The sequence below is a fragment of the Hipposideros armiger genome, unplaced genomic scaffold (assembly GCF_001890085.2).
Source record: "Hipposideros armiger isolate ML-2016 unplaced genomic scaffold, ASM189008v1 scaffold_111, whole genome shotgun sequence".
Lineage (NCBI taxonomy): Eukaryota > Metazoa > Chordata > Mammalia > Chiroptera > Hipposideridae > Hipposideros > Hipposideros armiger.
Genome location: NW_017731461.1, coordinates 222,961 through 234,954, shown reverse-complemented (window position 1 = coordinate 234,954; position 11,994 = coordinate 222,961). Strand labels below are relative to the sequence as shown.

General features: G+C 41.0%; 1 protein-coding gene across 7 annotated transcripts in view; it reads left to right on the top strand.

Moving 5' to 3' along the window:
* The first annotated feature begins 8 nt into the window (after positions 1 to 8).
* The window catches only part of KMT2A (lysine methyltransferase 2A), an 80,479-nt gene continuing 68,493 nt past the window's right edge, over positions 9 to 11,994 (top strand). For 3 of the 7 annotated variants that reach the window (XM_019647428.1, XM_019647424.1, XM_019647422.1), the window contains exons 1-2: positions 9 to 233; positions 2,366 to 2,464. The gene's annotated coding sequence lies outside the window, so the exon portion shown is untranslated. Of the gene's footprint in view, positions 234 to 2,365; positions 2,465 to 11,994 lie in introns of those variants that run through there. The other 4 variants (XM_019647429.1, XM_019647423.1, XM_019647425.1 and 1 more) reach the window with 3 other exon arrangements.

The window sequence follows — 11,994 nt, the reverse complement described above, 5'->3', positions numbered from 1 at the left end:
CGGCGGCGGGAAGCAGCGGGGCTGGGATTCCAGGGGGAGCAGCCGCCGCCTCAGCAGCCTCTTCGTCGTCCGCCTCGTCTTCGTCTTCGTCCTCAGCCTCCTCTGGGCCGGCCCTGCTCCGGGTGGGCCCGGGCTTCGACGCGGCGCTGCAGGTCTCGGCCGCCATCGGCACCAACCTGCGCCGGTTCCGGGCGGTGTTTGGGGAGAGCGGCGGGGGAGGCGGCAGCGGAGAGGTAAGGGGGCGAGGAACCCCCAGGTCCGGGGTCTCGACCCTCTGCAGAGCCCCCTCCCCTCCCCCATCCGGGATTGTGGAGCGTCCCAATTTTGGGACTATCCTAGGGTCCTTGACCCGGGGCAAATGGCCCTTCCATCTTGGAACCCCCATACATGGGTTCAGACCCCTAGGCGCCCCCACCCCAGGGTTTGGACACATCCGACTGAGGGTTTGTGCCCCCCACCCCCAGCTACCCTCCTTCCCCTGACCCTTGCCCATATCCCTTGGCAAAGACCCCTCGCCAGGGTTTCCCATCCCGGGACTGAACCCCTCCTCCCTTTTACAGATTACCTCATCCGAGCAAGATTCCTCCCTCCCTCCCTCCTAGAGACCTGATCCCGCCACATCCCCGCCTCCCTCTCTGGGCAGATGTTTTACTCTTGGGGCAGTTTTCCTCTTGGGCATCTCTCGGGTGATGGCCTCATCCAGGGCCACGTTCTCCTCCTTCCCTTGGGGACCGATGTCCCTTTTCAGCACCTTGCTTCCGAAATCCTGATTAAGCCTCGTCGCATCCCCGGGCCAGGTCCATACACTGCCAACCACTCCCCCTTCCTTCACCTCCACCCCCCCACCCCCACCCCGAGCCGATAGATGCTCCCTCATGCCGCTCTACCCCACCAGGAAAAATCTACTTTCCCCTCCTTGACTCCCTTCACCTCCTTTCCCTCTGAAGATAACGGTGATCTCATGCAGCAGCGGTCTGTTTTTCCCATCTTACAGAGCTCCAGTTTCCAGCCTCTTGGTAGCAGGGAATTACTCTACCTGCACTCCACCCTCTCCCTCCTTTAGAATAAAGGATTAGTGTCATCTTTGAGGGGGAGATAGTCCACTGTCCCCTAGGCTCAGAGAAGGACAGCTTTCCACCATTTCCCCTGGAGAGGAGGCAGGCTTTCCTTCTAGCTGTGGGCAAGAGGGCCCCTGTGAGGGGAGGTGTTTGTGGGGGGACTTGGGCAGCATCCTCCCAGGGGAAGCAGCTGCTCTCCTACCCCACCCACTGTGCGGGAGAGCACAGCAGTCTCCAGCCCGAGGTCCCTCCCTCCCTTCTTTTCTCTGTCATTTTATTATTGATCCACCTTTTCCTAGGCCAATCCTGGGGTTTGAAAGGGGTGGGGGAAAGCAGGGTTGGGGTGAGGAGAGTAGATAAGGGACAGTTTTACTTTAGTGTGGTGGTGGTGGTGGTGGTGGTGGTGGTGGTGGTGATGGTTGCTTTTGGTTGGGAGAAGGGGGTGGTGGTAATGGAGCAAAGTTATTCCTTAGAAAGAGGAGTTAGTGTCATTTCTCTGATTCTTAAAAGGGGACCCAAGGTAAATGAAGGGTCAAGAGCTTTGTCCCTTCCCTATTAGTACTGGGTGAAAATAGGGTTGTTTTGATAAGCATTATTCGTGTCCCCCTTTAGCAAAAAGGAAAGTTGCCCTGGGAAGGGAAGTTGAGTTCAGGTTCAGCCAGTGGCATTGCGCATTTGTTTTCCATTGGATGCAGAAGGGGGAGTTTGAATTGTAGGGGAGGGGGGAAGAAGAGGATGGGGGATGCTAGGAGGAGGAAGAGCAGCTGCTAGGGGCCCGAAGGGAAGGGGGGTAGGGGGTTGCTGCTCTGGAGTGCTCTTGATTGAAACAGAAAGGGAAAGATAACAACCAGGCGTTTCCTGCGTGCTCTGCCGTTGGTGCACACAAAATATCCTGGGCAAACCCCTTGTCCCCTATTGTACCCCGCACCCCTTTAGATAGACTCAGAGATCCTGGGAAGAAGGGCAGGGAGGAGATCCCAGGGACCCCGGCCCCCCCTCCTTTCAAGGAGCTGGCATTTTTTTAGTTGTTAGTCTTCCTGCCTCCTTTTTAAAATCCTTTCTGGCTGTCTGATCGGGAGGCTGACAACAACCCGCCTTCTGACAGAGCAAGGAGGACATGATGGGGGCGTGTTCCTTGCTATGTAGCTAGCTGCAGCGGTCCTTTTCCCTGCCTCTCTCTGCTCTATCTCCACCTCCTTTTCCCAGCCTTCAGAAGGCAGCTGCAGTCAGCAGGGTTGCTTGAGACTATTTATTGGTTGCTGTAGATTATTATTTTTTTTTGAAAGGCCAATTCTGTATTTTTTAAGCTAACAACACAGATCCCATGTAGTTGGAGAACCAAAGGCCTCATACATGACAAAAAGACTGAACCGTTCAGGTTACTTGCATGGAGTTGGTGCTTAAATGTGAGTTGATTTTGCTTTTTTAAAAGATACAGCAGCAAAAAAAAAAAAAAAAAAAAAGATTTCATTTACCTGCTTATTTTCAAAATTGAGACTTGCCTGGTTATATGTAGAATTTTAGCCCCATGTATATTTGAGTATAAGAAAGTCTCTACTAGGAGAAGTTAGTCTATTTTAAGAGCATCCTGAGAAGCATTTTCTTCTTGTTTAGCATGCTTATGTACTTTGTATTGAAGGACCAAGTGTTCACATTCCAAATGTTGTTATCACATATTCAAAAGCAAAGTTTTATGCTGACAGTTTCTAATCACAGCTTTTTAAGAGACTGGTGAGAAAGAGAGCCACCTGGATTCAGGGACCTAATGTCTGGGCACCAGAATATTTTTTCTGTTGTTTGTCTTTGACAAATCACCTTTAAAGTTTTAATCAGGTGCTAACATTTTCTTATCCACTGGCATTATTTTGCTTAGCAGGAGTATGTAGTGAAGCCTGTCAAGGAATTGCAGTTATTCCAAATAAGGTCATATTAATAAGTTTTTTCTTTAAAAGATTTGCATGAACAGTAGTTTTTACTTCATTATGAGAACAGTGGTTGACGCCTTACATTAAGCTTCAGTAGTTCTTCTGAATTGGGCTTGAATGAACTGTTGTTTTATTGGTACGCTTTTTATGTGGTCGTTTGAGGCAGTCTAGTATGGGTTGATGGTATGCATTGGTCCGTGCTAACCCATAGTATGGTTTAGTGCTAAACCATAGTGATTATACCCTTTGACGTGGTAGTTTTCATTGTAGAAACCAAGCATTCTGCTACAGGGTCTTACAAATCAATGATAAAGTTCCAAAAGGGAAGTTTAGGTTTCCCCTGGGCTGACATACTTAGAGAATTCTGAAGATTGTTTCTCAGAATTCATTCAGCTCTGTTTCAGGTCTTGCCTGGATTCACGAAGAAATAAGAAATGGCTTGTGATCCAGAATGAGTCTAGTGTTTTTCAATTCTGATTTGTTTTAAATGAATAATGACTGTAATTTGTTCATAAGAAAACGTAAGTTAATACTTAATAGAAGTAGCAAGTTAAGGTGGTTGAAAGGTGACAGAATTTCTAACTCACGGCACACAGCCCTGTTTAAACTCCGTCAGCAGTAGGAGACTTGTCCTTCACTCCTAAATGTTCCTAACATCCCTCATATTGAATCTCTCCCTGAGTAACAACTATTGTACATAGAAAAGTTCTTCATGACCAAATTCTGTCAGAATGGGATTATTTTTAAAAACATATAGGTGTTGCTGGTCTATTTTGGCTTTCTGTGTGACAAGAAGTAGAATTAAAAAGTTGTATTTTATCGAGCACTATAAGAAATCTTTTTTGTCTGCTTTTTTGCCTTCCCTCTCCCTGCATAGTGTCAGTGCCCCACTTTTCTGAGGATTGTCTCAGGTAGTGTTAATGCTACTATACTTTGCCATCTAAATAAACAGAGTACAGTATCTCCTCTGTTGACTAGACTTTGGGTTGTTTTAATATAAACCCTAGAAATGGTTTATTTATCGGCAACTAGTCTTTGTTTACTAATTTGTTTCCATTCAAAGTGGCAGTTTAGTGTACTGAGGTGGGCTCTTGGGTTGGGTTTACAAAAAGATGATGGTCCTGTAGTTGGAGAGCTTGTAATTTTTTTTTTTTTTTTGGGCTGGTCACTGGGCATATGTACCAAGAGTGGGAGTTGCTCCCTCATTGCCTTTACAACTAATCCTGAGTTTGGCAGAAGGAAAATGAAGCAGAGAACTCAAGTGGAGTAGAAGAAAGAAGCCTTGCAGTGGAAGTCCGTGAACTTGGACTCTTCTCGCACTCATCTCTCTCACTGATCATTATGGGACCTTAGGCAATTTTTAAAATTTCTAATCTGTAAAATGAAAACGTTGGGTTAAATATTAGCTCATGAATTCTTTTCTACTTCAATATTCTGATTCCCTTATTTTAATTTTTTGGTCAGGTCAGAGCTTCTTATTCTGGGTTTATTTAAAGAGTCAGAGTCAGGGAGCCTCTTTGGTAATTTTTCATATTAGATGGTACATTTGCCTATTTAACTGGCACTGTTATTGGGAAGGGACATTTCAACTTGGGAAAGTTTTCATTGTATAGGCAAAATATAAGGACTTAAATGTATGCAAAAAGTTCTTTGCTAAAGTTGACCAATTTCAATTATAAGAAAAATGAAGATCACATTTTAAATACAATTCATTATCTGTTCTTTAGAGTCCCTCTTGTTTGGCTAAATTTGTTTTCATGTTTTCAATGTTGTGGATTCCGGACTGTCAGGAGGGAAGTTATTTTTCGTCTAGGTGGTGTATTCCTCTAGATGTGTGAGCTTTTAAATGAAAAGAAAAATCCAATACCCTAATGTATTTATAAATCCAAAGTGATAGTACCTACGTTAAGGGAATAGTTGGTAATATGCTCTGAAATGTAGTATTTTGCTTTGTATTGAGCATCAGAAATGCAGTATTTAGAACTTTCCTTCATCTCTCAGTGAAAACCATATGACGTGTGCCCATCTTTACCTTCCATTTAATGATTGTAAGGTACATGCTCCTGTAGGTAATCATCATTCATAAAACAGTGATTCATCTTCTGATTGGAAATTGAAAAGAGAAATTACTCCCATCTTGACTCAGTTCCCATCTCTTTGCTCACCTTGGTGATATCATCCATAGAACCACTGTGCAGAGACTCACCTACCCACTGCCTGCTGTGCCCTGTGGCTAGAGGGGCTGTCATCAGTGCTTTGCTTGCTCTGAGGCATCACAAACTTCAGCGCCTCTCTCTTTTGGGGACTCAACTGTATTTTAATTGTAGGTCTCTTAATTAAGATCTCTTTGTGCCTGCCCACATTCCACTAGAGTTGGCACAGAACTTCAGCTTCCTTCTAGCATTTAACTGAAGGCCTTCAGTCAGCCCTTTTGTGAATATCTTGTCTCTATCCCTTCTTCCTCTGCCAAGGTGGAGAGCTCAGGGGCATAGAACTTTGAGAAAGGGGAAAGCTTTGTGACTGTCACTACTTTGGGAGGAATTTATTCTAGGATTGCTTGGATGGGACCTTCTTTTGTATGCATATGTTATTTTCAGGTATTAAGAAAGGTTACATTACTAAGGAGTCTAATTTGAGTTGCCTACATTGAATTCAATTCTTAACCCTGTAGGCACTAGTACGAAAGAGGAAGCTGTGGAGTTCACTGTTAAAAAGTATTTGGGTCTTATCTAGATTGGTTTAAAGCTTGATAAATAAAACCTCGTATGGAGTAAATCACAGACTTGTGAATTTTATGGACTTGTAGGTTGTGAAGACAATCAATGAAATTATTGATTGCTTCTAGATTGTATCAGATTTTAAAACAGACTGAATGAAAGTTAACTTTGAGATTTGAATTTTTTCATTAGAAAAGTCTTCAGGAGGTTCTAGAAATTATTGAGTTAATTAAGAATACTTTTGTAGGCTCCAGTATTTCTTGGGAAGTTCAAGAATTGGCTAGGCTTCTAGAGTAGTTTCAGAATAAGGTAAAATATTTTTTCTGGAAAATGTAGTTTCATTTTAGTTTCTATTAGTGCTCAAAATACAGCATATCCTTTAATGGATCTATATATGGCATGCTAGAGGAAATGCAGTTTTTATTAAGAAAAAGTAATCTTAAATCCTTTACCTGGACCCAGATGGTTTCATTGATCACATGAATATGAGGCAGTCAGACAAAGGGCTACTTTTTTTTGTTATCATTTCATTGGTTGTGGAGAAGGCCTGAAAGAAGGAAGTACAGGATCTTTATGGCATGCATTAAATAAAGCGGGAGGCCTGCCCTCTCATACCTGAGTGGGTGGTTTTATGGCCTAATTCTCTAATTGCTGGCATTTATGACAGTGTGGATGCTACTGGCCCTGTGGCTGAGGTGGATTATATTGGAAATGGGGAGAGAAAAGGGGTCCTTTGTTAGTCTTTTCATTTTCCCCCTCAATAAGGTCTCTTGGGAAGCCCCGAGGAAATACAGAGACACTTGGACTCAGGGAATGACATCCCATATAATGGTTCTTTAAGTTTTTTAAAAGGATGAGCTGCTTTTCTTGACCTATCCAAAGAAATCCATACCACCCCTGTTAAATATTTCAATGAGCTTTGTACCTTGTCAGGTTACACACCAGGAGAAGCCAACCATGAGGCTGTAGCCTTTGCCAGACATTTGTTTTTAAAGACTAAGACATTTGAAAGAAGAATTTTGTTGTGTGATTTGTAGTTGTTTTGGTTGACATAAGTCCTCTTGTAGGATTAGTACAAAACTTGTTAAAGGCCAAAGTTGGTTTAACTTTTAGATGTTGAATATATTACCCTGATGAGTATTAACAGTTAAAGATATAAACGTAAGAGTTAGTTGGCAGTTTTCTTTGCTGTGGATGAAAATCCCCCCGTTTTTTGAAATGAGTAGTTGTTTTTCTATTTGACATATAGACTCAAGGGATTTCCCCATATATCTTACCTTTAATGACTGCAACAGCAGTGCCTGTGTGGCACCAGAGGGTAGGATCTATTCCACTGGCATTTATTTCTGGAGTTGGAGCTTCTTCCATATATTTTATCTGTTTTCTTGCATTTCTGTTTTTTTGTTGTTTGGTTGGAATGTTTGGGTGTAGATTTTTTTATGTCTTTCAGCAGTAAGAGCTATGAACCTTTGTAACATGCAAACTTGTTTTAGAGAGATCCAACCCTTTGGATCCATGCTTTGCTGAAGCATTGTTTCTTTTTCCTTTTACAATATCAAAGTAATTGTGACTTTCTGTCTTGAGCTAGGAGAGTAATACTACTTATGAGGAGTGTGTTTGGAGAGAATTTTTTTCATTAAACTCTTCTTTGTACTATCTCAGTTCTAAAAACTGGGAGAAGTTAATCAAAATATTTAAAATAAATATCTATAGCAAATGAGTACACACATGCCTATATTCAACTTCTGTTCATCATGAGTATTAACTAATTTTTAGATCAAACAGAAACATACAACATTTTCCCTTGATTATTGCCTTTAATTATAAGCAGTAAAACCATGTGGATAACACCTCTTTAAGCTTAGTTAATGTGGAAATCCTTTTGTAATCTCTCTGGCTAGGATTTTTATTTGTGCACATATAAATACCCTTACAAAGGAGGGGGAGAATCTCATTATTTAATCTGTAGTAGTATAGCACAGTAATTAAGATGTTTTAGAAACTAATAATAATAATAATAAAAAAAATCTTTTAGTCCATGGGCTCCATCCAGATTTAGACAGCCTGGGTTCAAATCTTGACTCTGCCATTTATTAGCTCAGTGACCTTGGAAAATTTTCTTAGCCTCTCCATACTTCAGTTTCTCCATTTGTAAATTATCAGTAATCATGCTTCATAAGATTGTGAAGCTTAATTGAAATTATGCATGCAAAGTACTTAGCACTTCGCCTAGTACATAGGAGTCCCTAATTATTAGGATTCAGAGATTGAAAGGACATGAATGTTATAATTTTTTTTTCCAAGACAACTCGTTTTCATTACTTTGAGGTATACATGTATATGTGTATACAGTAAGTCCCCGACAAGTTCCGTTCCGGGAGAACGTAAGTCGGATTCGTTCGTAAGTCTGACTCGTTCGTAAGTCTGACAAAGTGAGTCTTACACACCTTTGACACTTCCTAGCAGTCTCCTCCACATCACCACTGCTTTTCCCCTTGCTTCCAGACATCCTGGGCTCTGATTGAGCACTGTACTACTGTGCACTATCGCACTGTACAGTAAGCACACAGCAGCACAACTGTGACAATGTCCGCCAGACATGTGAGCTACTTCCGCGATGTGTTCGCAACTTGAATGTTTGCAAGTCGAGGACTTACTGTACATATACCGTGTTTCCCCCAAAATAAGACCTAACTGGAAAATAAGCCCTAGCATGATTTTCAGGGTGCTTGTAATGTAAACCCTACCCCAAAAAAGCCCAAGTTAAGATCATCAGCCAGACTTGATTATATTTGAGTACATGTAGATTTTTGTACATGAATGAATGAATAAAATGTGTCTTTTGGAGCAAAAATTAATATAAGACCTGGTCTTATTTTCGGGGAAACACGGTACCTGTTTGAGTGCTATAATCTTGACTTGTTTTTGATTGTGGTCTGGGTGTCAAGTTCATCAGTAAGCTAGAACCAAGCATCTTGGTAACAGTGGGTACCATTTTTGTCCAACTAGAACATAATTAAAGATAAGGCAAAAATCGGAGGAGAAAGAACAAGACATTAAATAGCAAGGTAGGATACCAAGGAATATAGTGCCCCCATGAGTTGCATAATTATCAGGCCAAGGCAGCTATCTTGGGGTTGCAACTACTCATGGTCTCTGTAACTAGTGTTCCTTATCTTTTTGTTTTTGTTTTGTTTTGTTTTGTTTTTTAGCTGAGCCATCCTGCCACCTGTTGGCAGCTCAGCGGCTGCTCAGCTCAGGCCAGGACTCGAACCGCTGTTGGTCAGAGCTTGCACTCTTGAGCAAGCTCTTAACCAACTGAGCCACTCGGCCGGCCCCTCCTTATCTTTTTATGAGTGTACTTGGTGATCCCCTGCAACAACTCTGAGGCACTTCAGGGTTTTTGGCCCCCAGGTTCAGATACATTATTAGTGTATACTTGGTAACTATTTGACATTTGTTCTCAGGTTGGGAGAGTAAGCGTTGGTCTACAGAGATCAATGCAATTAACAGTTTAATTACAGAAGAAATGCTAAGTTGTAGGTTATTATTTCTGGGGGTTGGAACTTAACTTGAGAAATAAAAATAACCACAAGTAGAATTGTCAAACAAATTAAAGTTTAAGGATAACTAGTAGAGGGTGGTATGCTTAAGGAAAAATACAGTCTGCTTTAGCTCTCTTAAATAAAAGGTTTGCTAAAGTATCAATGCACCATCTTTTACAAATGAAGAAACTGAGGCACAGACAAGTTAAACAGCTTTCTTTAAGTCATATGGCTGAGCTAGAATTCAAATCGAAACCTGTATTTATCTGAAAGCTCATTCATCCTCTCTGCACTGTGCCATCTTCAGTTTCTTTCTTTTCCCATGCCATCTAATCAATTTCTGAGGCTTGTCCATGATATTTTTATAGTGTTTCTTTAATCTGTTCCTGCTTTTCTCTTTTTACCATCCTACTTTAAATTTCTGTTACCTTTGCATGGATTATTATAATCTCCTAACTGATCATATTGCCTTCCTTTTCACTGTATATATACAGTGTTGCCAATAGTTTTCTTAAATACACATTTGATTATATCACTTTACTCTTAAAATCCTTTGACTTCTCACTGAATATAAAATAAGATTTAAAATTTTCAGCCCTTTATAATCTAGCTGGCCTACATTTCTACATTTTGAACATTGTCTCTTGAACACACATTCTCACTTAAGTACTTCAACCATATTGGACTACTAATCTATTAGATGTTTTTCACAGTCTGTGTGTACCTTCCTTTGTACCTTTGTAATACCTCTTTTTTGTATTAAAGTTTTTCCCACCTTGCCCTGCCTCTGACTTATTCATCTTTTATAGCTTAGCTCAGATCCCAGTTCCCAACTCTTCTGTGAAGCTTTCACTAGTAGTTTCCACTACTAGTTGAAACTCAACTTCTTTCCTGTTTCCTTTTTGTACTTTATACCTACCCTTGAAAACTTTACTTCAGGATCCTTATGTTGTAAATACTTGTTACTGTGTCTGTCTTTCCCCCATTAGATTGTGATTTTTTTCCTTAAGACATGGACCACTTCTAAGTCATCATTTATGTTGTATATTGTTTACAACGGTGACTTTTCATATAGAAGATTATCAATAAATGTTTGTTGAGTTGAAAATTTATACGTACAACTTTTAGGAATACATTGCATGGACATGTTACATAAGCTATTAACGTACAAGACGATTAACAGGATAATTGTGAGTAGTTAAAAAAAATATTTAAAGTATCACAGGAAAGTCTAAGAGCCATCAAAGGACATTTTGTAAAAGTACTGTTTGGGGTTTTAAAAGTGATCTTGTGGTATCCTGATGGGATGGCATCATCTTTCATATAGATAATACTAGTGCTGAATCTCCCCTTACTGGAGTATTGTTTTCATTTCTAGGTTCCTCAACTTAAAAGGGATGAGGAGACCTTGGAAGACGGTTCTGAGGAGACTCAAAAGATGATTATATGATTGGAAGTCAGTCCAGTGAGGAAAGGTTGGGAGAATGAAAGGTTGACAGGCAATTTAATAACTTCAAAAAACATGAATGGATCCATTATTAGGAACGGTAGCCAGTTGTTTTCCAGCTCCACTGATACTAGAGTAAGAAAAAAATAGGTTTAAACTGAAGCAAAGAGTAGTTGTGTAAGAACTTGTTGCTAACGATAGTTGTCATTGTAGTGATGATAAAAAGGTTCCCAAAGTAATTTTATGATCTTCTCTGGAGGTGGATTTTTTAAGTACAGTCCTGCCCATATATGCATAAAACGACTTCTCAAGCTATCTTCTTACTCTGTGAATCAATAAGTATATTTTTATTCAGATCCTAGAGGATGTGGATCATGTTTTATACTTTTTAATGTTCCCCAAGGAGTCCTAGGGCCTCACTGACTGCCTAAGAAGTATTTGATTTGAATTGTCAATTTATGGCAATAATTAACTTTCAGTAGTAAACTCCAGAGAAATATCTTTATGAAATGATTTTATAGTGGTTTTATAGGAGAATAAAAATTTAGTAGATGGAGCTAACAGAGAGATCCTAAACATTAAGAGAAACCAGGGAAAATAGTAGGTGTGGTCTCAATATAGGAAACAAGTTTAAGTGTTTGTAGATTTTTTTTTTTAAAAGTCACAAGCCCTTTTATTTAAAGATTTTATTGGGGAATTGGGAAAGGGGAACAGCCAAGTTGTTGTCCTTCAATCTTAGCTGTGGAGGGTGCAGCTAGCTCAGCTCCAAGTCCAGTCACCATCTGGCTGCCCGTTGGCAGCTCAGGGCAGCTCAGCTCAAGGTGCTGTGTTCAATCTTAGCTGCGGGTGGACGTAGCCCCCCGTCCCATGCAGGAGTCGAACCCATAACCTTGTTAGGAGCACATGCTCTCACCAGCTGAGCCATCCTGCCACCTGTTGGCAGCTCAGCTCGGGCGCAGCTCACTGGCCCATGTGGGAATTGAACCAGTGACCCTGTTGCTCAGCGCTTGTGCTCTTAACCAACAGAGCTACTCGGCAGGCTCAAGTATTTGTAGATTTTATATCCGTTTTCAGTTGTAGTTTAGAGATGTGCTTCAGAATATTTTTTGTTAAGGTTATCACTGCTTATGGATATATTATTAGTATTATTTTTAATTTTTTTTATTGTTAGTTTCAGGTGTACAGAACAATACAATAGTTACCCTTTTTCACCCTCACCAGGTAACAACCCCCCTCCCCCCATCTATTGCCCTCCCACCCCCGATATCATGCTTATCTATTACAATTCCATTGAATCCGTTC